This window comes from Macaca nemestrina, chromosome 2, assembly GCF_043159975.1.
Source record: "Macaca nemestrina isolate mMacNem1 chromosome 2, mMacNem.hap1, whole genome shotgun sequence".
Lineage (NCBI taxonomy): Eukaryota > Metazoa > Chordata > Mammalia > Primates > Cercopithecidae > Macaca > Macaca nemestrina.
The window spans coordinates 91,638,092-91,661,713 of NC_092126.1; the positions used below are offsets into that span (position 1 = coordinate 91,638,092).

Genomic DNA, 23,622 nt, shown 5'->3' on the forward strand with positions numbered 1-23,622 from the left:
GTAAAGAAAGTCTAACCAACTGTTAATACCTATAATAAAAATACATTTGACTACAGAATGATAGCATTGAAAGTCATAGAACACCTTATAAAGGCAGTTTCACTGTCAGCATGTATTTCATGGAGTACAGCCATTAAAACTACTCTACGGTTAATGGTTAGGAAAATCAGGCTCATTCATTTAGAAAGATTCAAATGATACTCACATTCATAAAACCTCTAATGGAATAGCACATTCTTCCAACAGGGGTGGGCGCTTTGTTCAAACGTGTTCTACACCTGCACTCCTAGGTCTTTGCTCTATAAAACCCCTCTGATCTGAGGCTTATTTCGTGCTGTAAGGATCATGGCTGTGGCAAAGCAAGTAACTCTAAATAACATTGGATTTGTCTCAAATTTTATTTCCATTTGACCCCTAATACATCACTATACAACTTACAGGAATAATAATAATTTTTTGATCAAGGCAAAACTTAAGCCAAAGTTTAAATATTCTTTGTTTAGATTTCTCAAACTTGAGACAAAGATGTCAATTAAGCCCTATTAAGGCAAGTCTGTCACTGGTATAATTAACACCTCAGTTGAAACCTGAGCCTCATCTCTCTCCTGCCTGCACAGCAACAAGGCAGTCATTGGAGAGCCCTTGTCAAAAAAATTCCCAAAGTGGTAAAGGCAGAAAGACGTACCTGTAGCACCAAACATATGGCTGGGGATAGGGAAATCTCTCAAAGGGTTTTGAGTTGATGGTCTCACACATCTTGGAATATTGCTTCAATATGGCTGTGGGGTATTATTTTTCATCACTGTGCTGTGTGTACACTGGCCAATAAATATGCAATCCAGTGACCTGACAGAGGGAGACTTGGTAAACATCACTAGGGTCTTGTCCAGGCTGTCTTAGAGGCCTGTGTGGTATTCAGGGTAAGGTAAATTGATTGATTTTTTTTTAGTCTGGGGCAGTTACAAGAAACACTATTTTAAGGGAATACCAAGGACTGTGGGCAAAATGAGAGGGATTCCTAGAAGGGAAAGTAAAGCGAAGAAAAGGCTTAAGATAAGACACTGTGCCCTCCATAGCAGTGTAGCAGAGTGTGCAGAAAAGGAGTCCTGGGGCCCTGTGACCATATCATGTAACAATGTTCTTGCTTGTCACACGCCCTCTCCCCAAAGTTTCTGTCTCCTAGAAAAAAGTTGTAAGTGTCTGAAATATGCTTGGATAAATCTACTGTAGAAATTGTACACATAAATTTATATTTCTAGTTTTTGTCAAGACAGATACAAAAACAGATTACGATGGTAAAACCTATCATGGCCATTGCAGATGTCAGATGACGCCCACCACTCTTCCTCCTTAAAGCACTATCCTCTGAGGATACAGAGGCTCAGAGATACTCAGAGCAGCTAAGCCTTCTCATCTTCTGAATTTTCCCTGAGAAAAAGCACGCATAGACTCCCAAGTACTACTACAAGTGGCCTGACTCCCCAGGCTCCTGCTGTGTTGACAAAATTCTGCAAGCACAAATGGACTTGGACAGAAAGAGCCCTGGTTACTGTAATTCCCTAATAGTGACATTTTCCAATCTCTGTGTCGCGCCGATCACAAAGTTCCTCTGACAGTAGAGTGTTCTGATAGCAAATTGTTTCAGCTGCCATTGGGGGGAAACACAAACACAAAAGCCTGGCAGAAATATAGCCTGAAAGGTTGACTTTTCATTTACTTCTATCTCTGGAGCTCAGGGCGCTGTAAGCTCCAGCATTAAATTTTAAGCATTTGATGCAGGAGGATCAAGGGGAAGCCTGAGAGATGTTTGGCTTCATCGACCGCTGGTCTTGCTATGAATTTTCTGCAAGAAAAAGAGAGGCATTGTTTGAAGAGAATGTATCATTGGACAGAATTAAAGCATCTATTTCTGGAGATTTGTGAAATAGCATTAGCAAATTTTAGTTTAGAGGGTATAGGCATATGACCCTCAAGAAGGTCAGTATTCACTAGAATATGATTTGCTGTAGCGATAGAAGTTAAATCTTATTTTAACTACCGGCAGAGATGGAAAGAGGCTGTGAGCTCTTTGAAATTTCTATGATTAGGATGAAATACACATAATATAGTAAGTTAATAACACAGTATTTCATGTTAAATGAAGCTATAATGGGGCTTTTATTGTTAGGCATTATGCCTGATAAATTGTTGACATGATAAATATAGATTAATAACCTGAAATGCCTTTTTGCTCTCTCAGTCCTTCAGGTAATAGGAATTTGAAACACTTATTTTATAACTATTGTACAATTCCTTCTGTTTTTCAGCAAAAGGTCATTTCTCTATAACTATGTAAACTACTGCATGAGGAATTAGTCATTGAAAGAAACAGTCATATCAGCAATTAGAAGAAAGAAATGCTTTACATTTGTTTTACTCCAGTTTTTTACTCATTCTCTCAAAAAGTTATTTCAGGAACCCCTACTATGTGCTATGCTAAATGTTAGGTGAATGATGATGACCAAACCAAACAAATCCCTGTTTCCATGGAACAAAAATCTTTGACAAACCTTTTTTCTTCAAGACAGAGCAAGTGTTGACACCCAGTGGCTCAGTGTCACGCTTGGAACAGAGGCTCAGTGGAGCCTTCTCCTGAAACAGCAAACTTCCTGCAAGGACACATAGGATCTTGTAGGATCCAAAAAACAAAGGATCAATCATAGCCAGGCTTCCCAGGACCTGCAATGAACCCAAGGTCAGCCATAAATCCCCACAGGCTGATTTTGCTTTTCTTACACAAGTTGTCAGCCACCTCTAGGGCTCAGCCCTTCCTATTTGCCTGCTCTACACTCCTCTTGCTGCTACTCATCAATTATAGAGAAGTAGAAAGAGCCCTGGTTACTGTAATTCCCTAATAGTGACATTGTCCATTACCTTCTACTGGTAATGGTGAACAAGCAGACTCTGAAACCATAAAGCCCTACTTCAAATGTCAGCTCTGCCACCTACTAGTTGTGTGACAGGAAGATGTTAATTAACCTCTGTGTGCCTTAGCTTATTCATCCACAAAGTGGAGATATTAATAAAATCTTCCTCATAAAGTTATTGAAAGATTCGTGGACATAAATCATATAAACACTTAGTATGGTACCTCTCAGGTAATAAGACAAACACTGATTGTATTAGTCCATTTTCATGCTGCTGATAAAAACATACCTGAGACTGGGCAATTTACAAAAGAAAGAAGTTTAATAGGACTTACAGTTCCACGTGGAACTGTACAATCATGGAGGCCTCACAATAATAGCAGAAGGCAAGGAGGAGCAAGTCATGTCTTACATGGATGGCAGCAGACAAAGAGAGAGAACTTGTGTAGGGGCACTCCCCCTTATAATAACCATCAGATCTTGTGAGACTTATTTACTATAATTGAGAACAGCACAGGAAAGACCTGCCCCCATGATTCAATCACCTCCCACTGGGTCCCTCCCACAACGGGTGGGAATTCAAGATGAAATTTGGGTGCAGACACAGCCAAACCATATCATTCCACCCTTGCCCCTACCCAAATCTCATGTCTTCACATTTCAAACCAATCATGCCTTCCCAACAGTCCCCCAAAGTCTTAACTCATTTCAGTATTAACTAAAAAGTCTACAGTCCAAAGTCTCATCTGAGAAAAGGCAAGTCCCTTCTGCCTATAAGCCTGTAAAGTCAAAAGCAGGTTAGTTACTTCCTAGATACAATGGGGGTACAGGCATTGGGTAAATACAGCCATTCCAAATGGGATAAATTGGCCAAAACAAAGGGGCTACAGGCCCCATGGAAGTCTGAAATTCAGCAGGGCAATCAAATCCTAAAGTTCCAAAATAATCTACTTTGACTCCATGTCTCACATCCAGGTCACATTGATGCAAGAGGTAGGTTCCCATGATCTTGGACAGCTCTGCCCCTGTGGGTTTGCAGGATATAGCCTCCCTCTCAGCTGCTTTCATGGACTGGTATTGAATATATCTGTAGCTTTTCCAGGGGCACAGTGCAAGCTGTCAGTGGATCTACCATTCTGGTGTCTGGAGGATGGTGGCCCCTTTCTCACAGCTCCACTAGGTGGTGCCCCAGTAGGGACCCTGTGTGGTGGCTCCAACCCAACATTTCCCTTCTGCATTGCCCTAGCAGAGGTTCTCCATGAGAGCCCCACTCCTGCAGCAAACTTCTGCCTGGACACCCAGGTATTTCCACACATCTTCTGAAATCTAGATGGAGGTTCCCAAACCCCAATTCTTGACTTCTGTGTACTGGCAGGCTCAACAGCAAGCAGCAGCTGCCAAGGCTTGAAGCTTGCACCCTCTGAAACCATGGCCCATGTTCTACATTGGCCCCTTTCAGCCATTGCTGGAGTGGCTGGGACACAGGGCACCAAGTTCCTAGGCTGCACACAGCAGGGGCCCAGCCCACTAAACCATATGTTCCTCCTAGGCCTCTGCACCTGTGAGAAAAGGGGCTGCTGTGAAGACCTTAGACATGCCCTGGAGACATTTTCCTCATTGTCTTGGGGATTAACATTTGGCTCCTTGTTACTTATGCAAATTTCTGCAGCTGGCTTGAATTTCTTCTCAGAAAATGGGATTTTCTTTTCTATCACATTGTCAGGCTGTAAGTTTTCCAAACTTTTATGCTCTGCTTCCTTTGTAAAAGTGAATGCCTTTAACAGCACCCAAGTCACCTCTTGAATGCTTTGCTGGTTAGAAACTTCTTCCATCAGATACCCTAATCATCTCTCTCAAGTTCAAAGTTCCACAAATCTCTAGGGCAGGGGCAAAATGCCAGCAGTCTCTGCTAAAGTATGAAAAGAGTCACCTTTGCTCCAGTTCCCAACAAGTTCCTCATCTCCATCTGAGACCACTTCAGCCTGGACCTTATTGTTCATATCACCATCAGCGTTTTTGTCAAAGCCATTCAGTAAGTCTCCAGGACGTTCCAAACTTTCCCACATTTTCCTATCTTCTTCTGTAGCCTCCGAACTGTTCCGACCTCTGCCTGTTACCCAGTTCCAAAGTTGCTTCCACATTTTCAGGTATCTTTTCAGCAACATCCCACTCTACTGGTACCAGTTTACTGTATTAGTCTATTTTCATGCTGCTGATGAAGACATATCTAAGACTGCACAATTTACAAAAGAAAGAGGTTTAATGGACTTACAGTTCCACATGGCTGGGGAAGCCTCACAATCATGGCAGAAGGCAAAGAGGGGCAAGTCATGTCTTACATGGATGGCACCAGGGGAAAGAGAAAGACCTTGTGCTGGGGAACTCCTCTTTATAAAATCATCAGATTTTGTGAGACTTATTCACTACCATGAGAACAGCATGGAAAAGACTTGCACCCGTGACTCAATTACCTCCCAAGGGGTCCCTCCCACAACATGTGGGAACTCAAGATGAGATTTGGGTGGGGACACAGCCAAACCATATCACTGATGTAGAATTAGAAAAATGCCAGCCACTGTTCTACAGGTTTATTATGTATTAATTAAAATCCTCACAACAACCTTATAATGAAAATTATTTCCATTTTACTATTTATTTACTATTATCTTCATTTTACTGACAAGAAACCAGAACCTTAGAGATGTTAAGTAAATTACTGAAGATCACACAGCTAATAAGAATCCACATTCATTTCACTCCAAAACCTATGGTCTCAATGACTATGCTAATGTAATAACTGACTTAGTCTTGTCTTTGAGTCTATAAATCTTTTCTCAACCTCAATGTTACTTGATTGAAATGCTCCTAACTTCGGCTCACCAAGACTTCTCTTGGCCCTGATTCTACCTCATGGTTTCACTCTGTTTCCTATTTCAAATCCAGTTCTTCTTTTTATGATAAACCTCCTCAAAGTTAGCTAGTCCACCTTATGACAGGTGTTCACACTGAACCAGTTTTCTGTTGCTGTAGGCAGGAAAGTCACTTGCTTGAAACAGCACCAAATAGAGGAGTCTGTTGGCATGGCAGCAATATGATTGACATTTCTAATGTACCCATTCTGCAGATTCGGCAATCAAGGTTTTTAAAAGTCTGATGACTAACCCAACTTCATTCCATTAATTGTCGCCAAAGATAGGACTTCAGTTTGGAACTTTTTACTCTGGAACTTTTTACTCTGAGGCCAGTGAACCTTCCATATTTCCTCTTGGATGTTTCTCTCTATGTTTCTAGAGGCCAAATTCTGCCTTGTTTGGAACCATCACATCACTCAAAGTGACTATAGTCAAAATTATATTCAACAATAGCAAGTTAAAAAAGGAAACTGAGAAATATTCCATATCCTGGAGTTTAGTCTACTGTAAAATAAGTGTTTTGTTCACTTAAATATAATAAATTTGTTCTAATAAACATTTTGTCTTTCCTTTTATTGATTCCTGTATCAAGGTTTCCTGCTTATGTGCTAAGAAGAGAAACTTTTCACCGCTCTGCCAACTCACAGATCTATAGATCTTAGCTCACATAGTCAGATGCCATTGGAGTGTTAGAGAAAAGACTCCCAGAATCTCCCAGAATAATCTGTAAAAATTCAAAGTTTAGAAAAGAACATTGATGGCTTATGAATGGGAGTAGGAATTAGGCAGCATGAGATACAATCCTTTTTCCCACTCCTAAGTGGAGAGTTTGTATAAAAACTAATTCTCTATAACAAGATTAGACTTTAGTATGTACCTTTTCTTACAGGCCAGCAGGAAATATTCTGAACTTTATGCTTTTAACAATTTTGGATTAATGTTCACAAATAGAAGCTGGTTATTGAAAATTGAGAACACTTGGAGTTACCTTAGAATACAAAGTATTTCTTAACTATCCTGAGACTTTATGTCTTGGTGACACCATGTCCACTATGTTGAAATATTGACTGAGACATGTCCTCTGCTAGGGGAAGCAAGACAGGTGCTCATATTTAAGAAACTCAATAAATTTATCTCTTGTTGACAAGTAATTGTGACCATAACAAAACAAAGATTCCAGTTTAACAAATCAATGGTTTGTAATCTCAAGGAGAGCACAAGGAACTTTATTAATGACTTTCTTAATGGTTGAACTCTGTTTATCAAGTGACCCAGAGGCAGTGTGGTTTAGTGGTTTCAACGGCATGGTCCCGAGAGTCTGACAAACCTCAGTTCAAATCCTTCTTTTGTCTTCACTTAGTTTTTCTTCCTGAGATTTAGTTTCTTCATTTTTAACAATGAGGATATTAATATCTATCACATAGTTGTCATGAAGAATGCATATATTAGAATGCCTACAGAGAAAAAGGAAACAAAAAAATGTTATTGCTTTCCTTTCTTTTCTCATGAGAGATGTTTTGTAAAACAAATTTCTACAACAACAGTAAAATTTGGCATCCATGATAATCTTATCTCATTTCAACTGGTAACACCTAGCACAAAGCTATAAGCCCCTAGAGATCTAAGAGAAGTTATACAATAATAATTCTAGTCCAACTTACTCAAAAGCTGGTTACACTTTTCCTTTGAACCTTCCCACTTTTTCAATAAAGTAAAAGAGGATGTTTCTGGATACCTGTATCATAGTTGAGAGGGAAACTTTAGATATTGTTCTGTGCCATCTGCTCATTTCGTATCCAGCACAGCTCCGTGGAGGGCAAGGAAGCTCAAGTCTTTGAAGATACGATGCTGGCACTCACCAAGAATTTTTATAATTCGCATCTAGGAAATGCTTAAAGCAATACACTTGGATAATTAACTAACTTGGCATTGCTCAAAGTTCTGAGTGTGGAGAATTAATTAAAGGCAGCATTTCAAGTGTTAGCAAGGGGTAAATTGGGGTGAAATTGTGACAGCTGAATTGAACAGATTGGAGGATAGATGTATGAGTACAGAGGTAACTGAGAAGTGTTTCTAACCTCTGGGAAAGCTGATTGAATTTACCACTCAGCATTATCTTCTGCTCTTAATTTGGTTTTGAGACCCAGAGTAACTATGTAAGATTGAAGACAGAGGCTCTTTCCCATGGGCATGGACATGAAAATCACAATAGAACTACAGGAGAGCTTCCTTTAAGTAAGTATGTTGTGTGCCTTTAAGACACTAAATTGTAGGGAGAGACACATCCATTAACCACTTTTAGAGCTCAGATGTGGGAACTCTTTCCTTATTGCTGAGGAAGTCACTTGGAAAAGAAGTCAAATGGGAATTAAAATAATCCACTTACTTTGCCAGTAAGATACCATGATCTTAATAGTCAATAACTTTGGCAAAAAAAAAAAAAAAAAAAAAATTAGAAAATAGGGCATGTTGATGTAGGTGTTTTGGGAAGGAAAAGAAAAGGAAGTAAAGTTTTGACTTTGACTTTTTTTCCCACAAATGAATCTAAAGTACCTAATTATGGTGTCATTTCATGGTATTATTTTACTCTGTGACAGCCTTCTACAAAAAAAAAAAAAAAAAAAAAACAAAAAACCACTGCTCAGTCAATTCAGCTTTAAACACTCTTCATTGATAAGGGCAATATAAAGGCCAGTCAGGCCGGGCGTGGTGGCTCACGCCTGTAATCCCAGCACTTTGGGAGGCCAAGGCGGGTGGATCACGAGGTCAGGAGATCGAGACCATTCTGGCTAACACAGTGAAGCTCCGTCTCTACTAAAAGTACAAAAAATTAGCCGGGTGTGGTGGTGGGAGTCTGTAGTCCCAGCTACTCCGGAGGCTGAGGCAGGAGAATGGCGTGAACCCGGGAGGCGGAGCTTGCAGTGAGCAGAGATCGCACCACTGCACTCCAGCCTGGGGGACAGAGGGAGACTCCGTCTCAAAAAAAAAAAAAGCCAGTCAGCCGTTCTACTCTGAAGGGAGAATCTAACAGCATCTGATTCCAGAGTCTGGTACATGGAGTTTCCTAGATATCTGCCCTTGCCCTCGTCTAATCTAATCTGGGCGGAAGGAGTCAGCTTGTCTCCTTTAGACTCACCTTGTCATTCAGCACACACTGCCCAAAGCATCCAGACAGACTTTCGCACCCACATGGACAATAGAGTCAGTCTTTCCAACAACAATCCTCATTTTGCACTGCTTTTCAGACAGTAGGAGCTTATGGGGTACCCAGTTGGCAGAGCCTCGTTAGGTAATAAGAGAGAAAACTTTTCACCCTGGCAGTCCTAAAGAGATGAATAATAATTCCCCAGTGTTACTTCCTCATCAACTCCAGCAGGCAAATTAACTTCCTGCTTCATGTAATGCTCATGTTCTTTTAAATTCTGCCTGAGTACACCACAGCACCTTCTTCTCAAAGGATCTACTTCTTCTTTAAGGGAGGAGTAGATTAATCTACCCCCAGATATTAAAAGACATTCTCAGATATGCTGCCTAGAAACTCAGGCTAGTTTTGCATGACTAATATAGACAACTCACATAACTAAACAGTTTGCATTTTTTTTGCCTACCAGGAGCATGGAAGCCATTCACTTATTCCCCACTTATTGAGTCCACAAATACTTATTTATTGATGTTATACTTCAAGCATTATACTCTGCAAGACTGAGGCTTTCTTTTATGTTCCAAGAAGACCAGAGTAAGGGTATACAAAGAAATAGTTTAGAGACAAATAGATAATAATAATCTTTTAAATCCTTCAAAATTAAAAGTAGTTACAGCCAGGCACAGTAGCTCACGCCTGTAATCTCAGCACTTTGGAAGGCCAAGGCAGGTGGATCACAAGGTCTGGAGTTTGAGACCAGCCTGGCCAACATAGTGAAACCCCATCTGTACTAAAAATAGAAAAAACAAGCAGGGTATGGTAGCAGGCGCCCGTAATCCCAGCTACTTGGGAGGCTGAGGCAAGAGAATCGCTTGAACCTGGGAGGCAGAGGTTGCAGTGAGCCGAGATCACGCCATTGCACTCCAGCCCAGGTGACGTGTGAGTCTCTGTCTTAAAAAAAAAAAAAAAAAAAAAAAAAAAAAAAGCAGTTACAAGACACTACTGAGTAGATTATTTTAGAGCAAATGGAGACATGCTGGCAGTTCACAAAGGTACAATAGGGAAGAGGAAATGTTTATTTGGAGAGTATGCTAGAATTAAACTGCACACGTGTTTTATTATGGGAGACAATCAATCCCTGAGACTGGATGTCTCGTGCCAAGACTCAGTAACATAAAATGTTGTGCCAACTTCAAATATAAAGCAACCAATCAATGGCTACCTTTTTTGAGATTCTAACATATCCAGTGCTTTGCAGATGTTACTTCTCTTAGTCCTCATAGCAATCATTGGAAAAATGAATTAGAACAGCTTCCTTTTGGCCACCTGCGCAAGGATGTTAACTGGTAGAAGCAAATTTAAAGTTAACACCCTAAATACAGAAGCAAACTCGTGTTGCAAGTGGTCACTGCCTGCCAAAGCCAACAGTCTATGTGGCCAGATAAGCCCTACATATTTAAAAAGCTAAAAATATATGACATCTATGCTGGTTGTTATATAGCTACAAAGATGAATTATTTTTTTAAGTTCAAGGAATTTCCAATCTATTCTATAAAAGGTAAACTACTTATCTCATAATATAAAACAAATAAGTGTCAGAAGAGAATTATAGTTCGAACATAGAATTGTTCCAAATAGCAATGAATTTTAGTTCAGGATAATCAGAAAATGACATTGAGCTGTGCCTTTAAGAAAAGCAAACTTTTTAACAGGTGGAATTTTTGACAAGAAGGTAGGGTGTGTGTCCTGGGAACATGGGAGCATATGACCCATTTTGGGAATAGTAAAGAGCAGTCTGGTGTGGTTACAGTATATATAATTAATAAGGAAGTATGATGGGAAATGGTGTCCGAGGAGCAGGTTGGGGTCACATTGTGGAGTGAGTTTATGGTCTAGCTTGGAGGTAAATGGAAACCATTAATGACTTTTAACAACAAGTGATAATATCAGATGTGCATTTCATAAATGTAAATTAGAGAATGGAAAATTGGAGGAAAAACTGGAGAAAATACAGATCATTCCCTAAGAGGCCAGTTAGAAACCTGTTACTGTGGTGTAATCAAAAATACTGAAGTTAATGGCAGTCAGAGTAGAAGAGAGGGAATATCTTTCAAAAATACTTAGTGGGCAGGATTTAGCCACCAATTGCAGGAAAGTAGAAATTAAAGATGACACGATATTGTCTAGCTTAAGTACTAAAAAGGATATATTTGAGAGTAAACATAAAGTCAGTGAATAATCAGTTTGTATAAGAGACAAACTTAATGAAAAATCTTTTGGGGGGCCGGGCGCGGTGGCTCAAGCCTGTAATCCCAGCACTTTGGGAGGCCGAGACGGGCGGATCACGAGGTCAGGAGATCGAGACCATCCTGGCTAACACAATGAAAGCCCGTCTCTACTAAAAATACAAAAAAATTAGCCGGGCGAGGTGGCGGGCGCCTGTAGTCCCAGCTACTCGGGAGGCTGAGGCAGGAGAATGGCGTAAACCCGGGAGGCGGAGCTTGCAGTGAGCCGAGATAGCGCCACTGCACTCCAGCCTGGGCGACAGAGCGAGACTCCGTCTCAAAAAAAAAAAAAAAAATCTTTTGGGGAAGCAAAAAACTAACACTGTGGGACAAGGCTAGTAATCAGAATTCACCCAGAATTAGTCCAAATACTATGGACCCAAGCATGAGAATAATAAAGCAAAGACTTCTTTATTTCTAGCTTTCCTACGGCTGAACTTGCATTTTATATTAGCATTCATTGCTCAACTCTCTGATCAGATGCTTGCTCTCTACATGTTATTGAGCACCAACATTAGTAGAATGATGAGACTTTCTTCCTCCGAAAATGTTACAGGATGTCAATGGCAATCATGTAGTAATAGTTATGTCCGTAGTAACAGTAATAATCACTTAACCTTATAAAGCACTGTAATCCTTTTAAAACACTGTAACACTCATTCATTCAACAAATATTTCTGAACCTCATCTACCACGGGAGGTAGCCACGACGATCACAAGTGTATGTTCTGGAGTCAGGCTGCCTGGGATTGAGTCCTGGCTCTGCCACACACTGTGTGACCTTGAGCAGTTCTTAACTCCTCTGTGCCATTTTCTCATCTTGTCTATAAGATAGCAACAACCATCGTATTGGAATAATGACTGAATGAGTTAATTCATGTAAAGCATTTACAAAAATGCTTGGGAATGTAAGTGTTCGATATGCTGTCATTACTTTCTATGAGACATTCTGGTGAACGCTTTAAAATGGCCAAGGCAGTTATCAAAAAAAGAGATCTTCTCTTATGAAGAAGCACAAAGTTATTGGGAGAAAATTAGATGGAATATAGAAAATTCATAATATATTTTAATTGATAACTAAAAATTATATATATTTATGGCATACAATGTGAAGTGTTGATATATGTATGCACTGTGGAAAAGCAAAATCAAGCTAATTAAATTCATTACCTCACATATTTATTTCTTTTGCGGGGTAAACACTTAAAATCTACTTTCATAGCAATTTTCAAGAATACAATACATTGTTATTAACTATAATCTCCATATTGTAGGATGAATCTCTTGAACTTATTCCTCCTCCTAACTGAAATTTTGTGTACTTTGACCAACATTTCTCCACTCTTGTCCTGTCAGACTCTCATAACCACCATTCTACTTTCTGCTCCTATAAATTCAATGTTTTTAGATTTCACATATAAGTGAGATTATGCAGTATTTATCTTTCTGTGACTGTCTTATTTCACTTAACATAGTATCCTCCATGTTTATTCATATTGTCACAAATAACAGGATGCCCCCTTTTTATGGCTGTATAATATTCCATTGTGTATCTATACCACATTTTCTTTATTCATTCATCTACTGATGGACACACAGGTCAATTCCAGTCTTAGCTACTGTAGTAATGTTTCAATGAACACAACAGACAGATATCTCTTTGACATACTAATTTCATTTTAGTTTGTATTATTTTTAAACCAAACCTTCAAGAACTTGGTTATCTCTGTACCTGATCTCACTACTCCACCCCTAACTACCACTGAAGTACTTAGAATAGTAGCCAGAATAAAGTGGGCACATCTAATAAATGTTTGCTAATATATTACATGTCCAAAGAAAGATGCTATTAAAATGCCAATAGAATTCAAAAGGGAAGACTCTGTTCAGTTGGAGGAATCAGAAATGCCCTTTGGATGACCAGAGAGGAGGCAGCATTTGTGCTGCACTTGGACGAATCATTGAGATTTGATGTTATGTCATGCGTCCCCACAACAGGGGAGGTAGGTATATCACATTCTCTAAGCTGACTTTTATAGATGATACTTTGCTGTTACAAAGCATGAAGGTGAAGTGACTTGCTCAAGGCCACACCACTGTAGTAACATCAGTGGGCTAGGAACTGAGTGCTCCCAGCCTCTAGACCAGTTCCATCTGGTTGGGATGGCATAGACCCTGCAGCTTTACAGACAGCCTGTTTAGCACATTTGGCCTTCATTCTGGGTTATGGGCTATAAACAGACTGACTAAAGTTCCTCTCCCCCAGCCTCTAAGTGCCACTGCGCACTCCATGTGCGGGTATCAATCTGCCTTGCAGCCGTCACTGGCAATGAAATTAAAGCTCAGCGCAGAGCAGATGGACCATTTCCCCATTCTGGCAGGCACACATTAGGCTCCCCTACCTCATCTAGGAGATGCTAACACCAGCAGCAAAGGAAGGGAAGCATGACCAACAGCTATGAGAGCGCCATTTCCACGGCAGGCAGTGTCAGCAACTCCTCCATCTGGGGCAGCAGCGACAAGGAGACATGCCTGGGCACCTGCATAGCAGGAGCACTCAACAAACGCCCCGTGAAGGAACAGTTTCGAGATAGCCAATATGAGAAAAATCATAGTGAGAACTTCCTCACACTTATTGTACAGTTTCACGTTATGTTTATTTTCAATTACGCATCACGCTGGGGGTGGGAAGCACCGTTGTCTTTTCAGGTTTGACCCTTTAACAGTTGTGATCTGTTCCAATTTTCGTTCAAAGCTTAATGTAGAGTGGGAAAATGTATTTTACTATCTTTCCTTTGGTTGAGGTTGTTTTAAGAACAAAAATATTTCTAACCTCAGTAGGACCATAGCCACCCTTTTGTATCAAGCAGGTAAAACAAAATGTCAATGTTATTGTTATGATATTTTCGGTTTTGCCCAAGTTATTTCAAATATTAACTTGGGGCAGGCAGTGAGATTATTTGGGTATCAAATTTTTGATATATCCTAGGCTATGCAAAGGACGCTCTCTGGGTTATTATTCCCTCACTTTTTAAAAAAAACTTTCGGCTATTGGAAATTTGACAAATTTAATTTCTGGGCATGGTTGTATCAACTAAATACAACCATTTTCTGAGTTGCACTCAAAACACTGCTGTCAAAGCCAGCAGAACTTTTCAAAATTAGCCTCATGCCTACAATATGATATTTCAAGTCACCCAAGGCAGAAATAGAGAAAGAAATTATGCCAGATATAGAATGAGAAACACAGCAATGAAATGAGGAAGACTTTCAGACGATACTCAGTTGAGGTCAGGGTTCAGGCACTGCTGAGGAGGATATAAATTATTACAAACTTTCTTGGTGAAAATTTGATATATTCATAAAATGGAATAAATGTTATGCAGCCATTAAAAATTATATGACAGAAATCAGTTCATCTGGAAAGATGATCATGATGAAATGTTAAAATAGAAAAAAAGCAAATTATAAAATTGTGACAAGCATGATCCCATTTTAATAAAATATACATATTAAAGGATATATATAGTATATGTTTTCCACATATGGGTGTGTATATGTATGTGTGTGTGTGTGTGTGTGTGTGTGTGTGTGAACTGACAGGGAAAAGTATGCATATGGGCAGTCGATTCTCGTTATTTGCATTATTTATGTTATATAAAGTCACATGAACACTGAATTAGCCACTGTTCCTATGAAAAATAAAGAGTTAGGTTTCTGTGAGCCTCTGGTCACAATGTTTCTGTCAATCAATCAGCACAAAACCTTGTTTTATGTGTGTTTCTGTTTAAAATATGACTTATTTCTTTATAATAACATACTAGTCAAGAAGAGTTTAAATTTGTCCTGAACCTGGGTAAAATGAATGTAAATTCTCTTTCAGCCTCAGAACAATGTTGTCCATTATGCCTATTTTTATCAGGCATCATCTCATGAATCCCAAAATCAGTCATTTCTCCATCTTTTCCATAGCTTTATCATGCACTATTGATGCTACTTTAGCACTTTCCAGAGCAACCTCACCTACATGCACGTATCAGCCAATTTCCTCTTTCTTTCTCTGGATGTACCCTATTGTGGATTGCTTAGCATTGAGCTTAAAGTTAACAGCACTAAAACTCATGCCTGAATGAGGTTTATCTAACACATGCATTTTCTCCATAAGGCACATCACAGCTTTCTTGAGCTTAAAAACACTGGACAGCACTTTAGCAGTACTCTTGGGAGTGATTTGAAACAGCAAAATTGCCAAAAAAAAAAAAAAGTACAAAAATGGAAAGAAGTGGCACTAAAGTGACAATGAAAAAACACTCTTGGAAATATATGTATATTTCAAAGCCTTTCCTCACTACACCCATCCTTGCTTACCTCTCTTACATTTCCACCGTGTCTTTGTTTCTTCTTTCTCCTTAAATTTACTTCCTTCTTGTAAAAGAAAATTTAGCTAAGATTGATAGGTTCAAGGAGAAGTAAAAACCAAAAAAAAAAAAAAGAGTTACAATCAAAAATTACCAGTGAAAAGTGTGGTGTGGATATATATATGTATATATATACACGTGTGTGTGTACATTTATATATATCCAAGAGGTATATACACACATATATATGTGTGTGTGTGTACATATCCAAGAGGACATATATATATATAAAATCCTTGGTTACATATATATATATCCATATCCAAGAGGTATATATATGTGTGTGTGTGTGCATATCTATATCTATATCTATCTATGTAATAAAGATAGATATAGATATAGATATCTATAATATCTTTGTAATAAAGATAGATATAGATATGCACACACACACATATATATACCGATATAGATATAAATATCTCCAAAAGCTGTGTGTGTGTGTGTGTGTGTGTGTGTGTGTGTACCACAATTTTCACTGGTAATTTTTGATCGCAACTCCTCTTTCCTTCTTTGTTTTTACTTCTCTTTGTACCTATCAACCTTAACTAAATTTTCTTTTAGAAGAAGGAAGTAAATTTAAAGAAAAAGAAGAAACAAAGATGCAGTGGAAGTGTAAGGGAGGTAAGCAAGGATGGCTGTAGTGAGGAAAGGCTTTGAAGTTGGCCCAAAAGCAGATTTAATAACAAATATAGTCTCTAAAGAAAATGTTTATAACCAGTTTCTTCCTTAGAGACAAGTAACAAATAGAAAAATACATACAAGTGTTGGCCATTGAAGGAGAGAATGATTATAGAAGATATTTAGTGTTTACTTTTTTACTGTTTATATCGTTTTCTGATCAAAATGTTATCTAATAACTTGATTTACTAATAACAATATGCACCACTTGCAATTCTGGGCTCTAGGGCCTCAGCATCAAGAAATTGGATAAGGTCTTTAATCCCTTGAATTTCATAAAAAATGGGAAGGTGTGAGACCTTCAAGGTGTCACATCTTTAATTACTCAGATACTTAAGTTGAGGTGTGGGCAGTTTCTCTGAGTCTGCACTAACTCCGAGTCTGAATGAACTTTAACTTAATTTAAAGAAAATCTCCATGCTTAGACAAAGAGACTAGAAATGAATCACAGTGACTGACACACTCTGATTCTCATTCCTTGTCTCTCTGACGTCAGTGTTTCAAGGCAGTTTCCTGTGATGCCAGAGCAATAGTAGCATCGTGCATTTTTCTCAGGTCATCACCTGGAACAAGCAATAGAAATCCAATACCATTTTTTAATGCACAGAAGAAATAAATTTATATTTCTTCTATGCAACATCATTTCCCCATAAATCTTTCCTAACAGATATTATTTATCTGAGTCAACACTTCCTTACAGTCTATCCACATCCTATTAGTCCTAGTTTGGAGTTGGCAAAACAAAAGGTAGATTTTCATGTGGGAAGAAGAACTGTTGAATGGCAAATGTAGCCAAGATGGCTTGTCATTTTGCCTTTTGGTGCCCAATACAGCTCACCTGTGTCACTGATCAGCTAAAGCAAATCCTCCCATCCATAAAGAGTAGAAAGTGTTGTACCACAGTAAAGGAGTCCTTTATGTTCATGCGCTACTCAACAAGTATTCTTTTCGAGAGCCTAGCATCTCTGAGAACGATGCCAAGCACTGAAGAAAAGCGATACAAAAATATAGACAATGTCCCTAATGTCATGCATTAGCCCTTTTGTTGAAGGAGATACACGATAAACAAACAGACACATAAAGTAATTTCAGATTGTGAGGACCTATGAAGAAAAAAAATTTGACAACAGAAAGTAATTGGAAGAAAAAGGAAAAGCAGGTGGAGCTCTTAGAAAGTGTGGTCATACAAAGAATACATGCTATTGAGCTGAATACAAAAAGGTGAGAAGAATCCAGCCAACCCAAGAGTAACGAATGGAATATTCCAGGACATGAGAACAGTATATGCAAAAGCCCCGAGAAGACGTGGCATGTCCAGTGTGGCTATATCCCAGGAAGAAAAGGAGTACAACATAACCGCATTAGAGGGAACATGCAGGGCCTATGGGGAATTCAGATTTCAAGAGCAATGGAAGCCTATTAATAGATTTAAAACAAGGGAAGCCCTGATATAATTTCCTTTTTTAAAATGCCTCTCCATCTGTTGCAGGGTGTAAAATATAAGGGAATAGTCAAGAAAAAATAATACCAGTAATGAGGCAACAACAGAGATCCAGATGAGGGAAAGGTTGAAAGTTGAAACTGGGGTGGCAGTAGTGGTAATGAAGAGAAATGAACTGGTTAGAGAGATATATTGGAATTAGAAGCAACAGAGCATAGAGATTTCTGGATTTAGGAAAGCATGATGAAACAGAGAAAGAAATTAAAAGTTATTATGACATTTTAGGCTTGAAAAACTGAGTAGATTGTATGATCACTTACTGAGTTGAAAAAAACATGGGAATGAGTACCTGTCAGGAAAGTAATCAGAGTCCTTTTGGGATGTATCAAGTTTTGGATGTCTAGTAGATACTTATATAGCGTCAGGCAGAAGTATATGTGAGTCTAGAGTTTAGGAGACAAATCCAGAGATATAAATTTGGAAGTCACTTAGCGATAGATGATAATTAAAGGCCTGGAACTGGATTAGGTCATCTAGGAAGGAAGGAGGTATAGATTTGTGGTGGAAAAGGCAAGCTATTAGTTAACGAACTGAAAACTGTGAGAGGTTTGACAAGAAAGGTGAAGATATGAATTAATTGTTTCAAAGAGAGAAATCAAACTCATTAGGGAACTGTAGGTGATGGTTGAGTACCATTTGAAATGTATAGTCATTCTTTAATGTGAAGTCAGTAAGCCAGGCTTTGTGATTTTCTTCAGTAAAGGTTGGCTGCTGCTGTACAGGACGAGAAAAGATAGCTGTTTTCACCAAAGGTTGGAGTTCAGTCAGACAAGGACAATAAAGGGAAAATGAGGCAAAGGAGTTAAGGGTGACTGCAAGGGAGGGATTATAGGAAAAGACTATGAAATCGATTTAGATGAGGAGAGAAGCAAAGAGAGGAAGTGAAAAGTTGATAGATAATGAAAAGTAGCTGTGCCATTGGGGTGGAAGATTTGGTAAGATCCAAAAGCTATTGCACAGAGAGTCTTAGACTAAATAATCTTCAAGTTGAATGCTGTTGACCAGGAGTAAGATGCTGAAAATCAAGATTTCTGAGATGGTGCAGATACTAGTGATGATACAATTTAGGGTATGACCATGGGAGAGAGTGGGTAGGTAGAGACAAAATTTAGATCATGTCTTTTGATACACAGCAATTTCTTGTGAGAGAATCAAACCAAACACACCACTGTGGAGTGGTAGAACAAATATTCTTTTTGGAAGTAGAAAGCCACAGGTTATGTTATACTTCTGTCGTTTACGGGTGGCATGTCTTGGAAAAGCCTTCAGTGGCTGTTTCATGATCTGAAAAAATGGGGCTAACAATAGCTAAGTTAACATTCACAGGATTTTTGTCATTGTTAAATAGAATGACATATATCAAACTCATTTTAAAGTAGAAAACCACTATAAAATGCAAGCCATAATCAGCATTATTTTATAGGTAAGAAGCAAGGCTCAAGAAAACTAAATGTTCAAGGTTAGATGATAAATGAAGGACCTAGAATTAAAACCCCATTATCTGATTCATAGTCTACAGCTCTTTCCACCACACTATTTACAATTTTGTCAAACATAAAATCTACATCTCATTATTAAAAACAAATAACTTTGCACATTTTGATCTTTGTGCAAATACATTTATTATAACAAGAAATGCGGTGGCACACTGAATTATAAACTGATTTTTCATGAATTGTCACCCAAAAAGCAGATATTCTTAATACCATACCATTACAACATATTACATTCATGCACCTCTTTTCTGGTCAATGATGAACTATATATAGGACAATGGTCACATAAGATTATAATACTGTATTTTTACTCTACATTTTCTATGTTTAAATATACAAATACTTACCATTGTGTTGCAAGTGCCTACAGTGCTCAGTAGAGTAACAAAGTTCAGATTTGCAGCCTAGGAGCAATAGGCTGTACCATACAGTCTAAGTATGTAATAGGATATACCATTTAAGTTTGTGTAAAATACATTCTGCATTACTCACAGGACAAAATCAACACATTTCTCAGAAAATATCCATGTCATTAAGCAGTGTAGTGTGTGTACTTCCTTGAGTCAAAGAATGAGACTCAGAACAACTCATTATTTTGCATACTAATGCCCAGTGCAGATCCTCTTAAGACCGGTGTGGTTGCAAGAACAATCTACATTATGAACACTGTAAGTTTTTATGTTTGCATTACCCAGAGTGACACACATATATAGGAACTAAACTTTGTCCAAAAATAAAATAAAATAAAATCTCTCTCCTGGCCCAGAGCATTGTGTTAGCCACAGAAGAAAATGGAAGAGTATTTAAATAGCTATTTAACTCACTCAGATAAATGAACTAATACAAGTAAAATGTAATACTTTGTGTGACTCTGAAAATGAATCAATGAGAATAAAAAACTAAATTTAGAACAAGGAAAAATATCGCATATTTATTACTCTTCTTTGATGTCTAGAATGAATAATGTAGTTTGGGAATCTTCACTAAATTACAGTGTAAACACATCCAACCTAAATTGTGCACTATTTCTCACAAATTATACTTTGCTGATCAGGTAATGGTGCTGTGTCTTCTTACAAAGTAGGTACCAAAAAGTAGTCATCTCAGCATGTGAGACCGGGTATGGACTCCTAGAGTTCACTCTTTCTTTCCCAAAGCGCATTGTTGTCGCAACTACCCCTCACACACGTGTTATCAACCGCCCACTAGAAAAAGATGCCTATCACTGGTCAACTATTATAAACCCGTCTTTAAGATACGGGGTAATTGTCTGCGAGAATACGTACTACAGCCTGGCTCTTTTTCTGTTTTATAAAATAAAACCGCCTCCCATTTCTTGCTGACTTTCACTTTCTACCTTTTCTTCTTTATTTTTCCAAAGGGAGCCTGAGGCCAGATTTTTAAAAGTGTGTTTACTTCAGCAAACACGATTTGGCCTTGCCACCCACACAATCTGTCACTAATTCTTCTTCCACAACCCCATTCACGTTCTCAGCAAATGCCTAAGTGGGCTTCTAGATCAGTTCTGCTAGAATTTGTGTGTGTGTCTGTGTGTGTGCGCGTGTGTATGTGCATGTCCACACGTGTGCATTGGAGAAACAAGACTGAAACCCTATACTTTCTGGTTTTGTACAAGACAATACTTTTATTAATCACCTGTCTGTTCCCTAGTACCTATAACTCCTTAAAAATTGCTATTCTAGACCACCTTCCTGCTCATCAAGCCCTCAATCCCATCTCTATTCTCCTTACATTTAATTAAATGCCTTTTCTCCTACTTCTACCAGAAGATGGTGATTGTAAGATATGAACCACCTTATCTTTCCTACTCCGAATATTCTAGAGTCTACTTTCCTCTGTTCCTTTGATTTTCTTCCTTCTTAATCTAAGATCTTCTTTCTTCCCCAAGACACTGTGCCTACAATATAACCAAATGTTTTTCTACCTCTCCACATCTCCACTCCTATTTGCCTGTCCAAGTCTCATTGAACAAAAAGACCCACCTCAAATCCCACCTCCTATAGGAAGACTCCCCTTACTTTTCCAGAAGAAAAAAGAGATATACCCCTCTTCCATATTCTTATCACAAGTTTTGTTTTTATTTTCATTTTGAGATAGGGTTTTGCTCTGTCACCCAGGCTGGAGTGCAGTGGTGCCATTATAGTGCCCTAGAACCTCAAATTCCTGGACTCAAGTGATCCTCCTGCCTTGGCCTCCCAAGTAGCTAAAATTAGAGGTGTATACCACCACACCTGGGGTTTCTTTTTTTATTTTTTTTATGGTAATGAGTCTCACTGTGTTGCCCAGGCTGATCTCAAACTCCTAGCCTGAAGTGATCCTCCTGCTTCAGCTTTCCAAAGCACTGGGATTCCAGGCATAAGATACCCTGCTCAGCCCACAAATATTTTTCATACATGTGATTTGGCAGTTAACCTAAATCTGCCTTGTGACAATTGCATAATTACCTTAAATTGCTGTTTTATTTTCCTATTTTGTTGTTTAACTTTGTGCATATTTCTGATATGCCTTCCCAACTAGATTTTAAATGTTTTAAGGAAGACACTATAATAAACATCTCTTTTCACAATTTATTAAATATGCATAGAATTATTCACTTGATTCGATATGTGGACATTACTTTAGATGCAATGTCAAATAAAAACATAAATGGTTTTAAAAGAGTATCATGATATTGATATAATTTCAGAGAGTAATTTAACAACTTAGATGCCCTGAAACCCACAATTCTGCTTCTAGATGTTTGCCCTAAGGAAATGCTTACATGTGTGTGCCAGGAGCATGACCAAGGAAACAATGCATTATTGCTTGTCATAATGAAAAATTGGAAACAATCTAAGGCAATAGTTCTCAATATGTGGGTTGCCCTCCAGGGGACATTTGGAAATGTCTGAACATATTTTCTGTTAGTCATAATTGATTGTTACTGGCATCCAGTGAGTAGAGGCCAGAGAGAGTACTAAATATCCTACAATGCACCCAACAATCCCCCGAAACAAACAATTATCTGGTTCAAAATGTGAATAGTGCTGAGGTTGGGGGACCCTGATCTAAGTGTTCATCAGCAGATAAGCAACTGTATGATATCTATTCAAAGGAACAACACTAAAGCAAATGAAACAATGTGTGTCAAAAATAGGTAGATCTTGAAACACAATGTTGAGTGAATCTAGAATGCGGTGAAATAATGTACACACATGGTCTGAATGTTTGTATATTCCAGAAGCACTCAAAGCCATGTTATAAATAGAACATGAACTGGAAAGGTATGAATCAAATTCATGATTTGGGGCTGCTTCAAGAATGGGAGGAAGAAGAATGGACCTAGAGAGGATGACTTGAAATAGATTTCAATTTTATTATATTACTTTATATTTAAAAAATCAACCAATATTCTCTAAAGCCCACATAAATCTGTTCCATCTTGTGGTTAATGTTACCAAGATGTTGTTGCAAAAAGAAATGCAAATTAAACTGCTAAAAACTAATTATGAGTGTAAAACGCTCAAAAGAATGCCAAAGGTAGAAACTCATTTTATAAGGAGATGATGCCCCAAAAATCTTCTTTATTCGTCTACAAGCCCTGTGAGTGGGACTATTTGAGGTTGGTGCCACAGCTGTACTGCTGTGACTACTGGTCCCTTTCCAACTTCTCTCTCTCCTCACTCACATGTCTCATTCAAGGCCAACCTGACATCTACAGCCCAAGGCTGAAGGTATTGTGTAGATTTGTGGCTCTGATTCAGCCATGGATGAAACACTCCTTATCTACACACACACACACTCCATACTGGGCCAATCCATTGGAAAGGACTTTTGTCAAGACACTTTCTCCTTTAATCTGATCATTTCCATCACCACAGGCTGCAGTGTTCTCATTTGACGTTGGTTCTTGCCCAGTCTTTTTTTTTTCCAGGAATGCTATCTTCCCCCACTACCTACTATGTGCAGATAGGAATTTAAGTGAAGATAGATTCCCCAATAACAATTTATTCAAAGATTATTTTAGCAAATATTTACTCAGCACTTGCTGTGCTCCTGGACATAAAATCTTGATGCCTGGGCCATCTGCTGCCCCACTGCTGTGGCAGCATCTCTTCTAAGCTCAGTTTTCCCCTGATTCCCTATGCTGCTTTAGCTAATGAGTTTCTACCTGACCCTACTTCTTCTCCTTCTCCACTGACTTCATAAGACCGAGATCATTACACTCACCCCAGCCCATTACACTCCCCATCATACTCTCCATCTTACAAATTGCAATGC

The 23,622-nt window shown here is 38.6% G+C and overlaps 1 protein-coding gene and 1 long non-coding RNA gene across 7 annotated transcripts in view; one reads left to right on the forward strand and one right to left on the reverse strand.

The window, feature by feature from the left end:
• The window catches only part of LOC105489979 (potassium calcium-activated channel subfamily M regulatory beta subunit 2), a 415,168-nt gene that overhangs the window by 321,217 nt on the left and 70,329 nt on the right, over positions 1 to 23,622 (forward strand). The gene's annotated exons all lie outside the window — the stretch shown is intronic.
• LOC139361923 (uncharacterized) overlaps positions 7,095 to 23,622 on the reverse strand; it is a 145,594-nt gene continuing 129,066 nt past the window's right edge. The window contains exon 3 of the long non-coding RNA XR_011619914.1: positions 7,095 to 7,272. This is a non-coding gene — a long non-coding RNA (uncharacterized lncRNA). The remainder of the gene's footprint in view (positions 7,273 to 23,622) is intronic.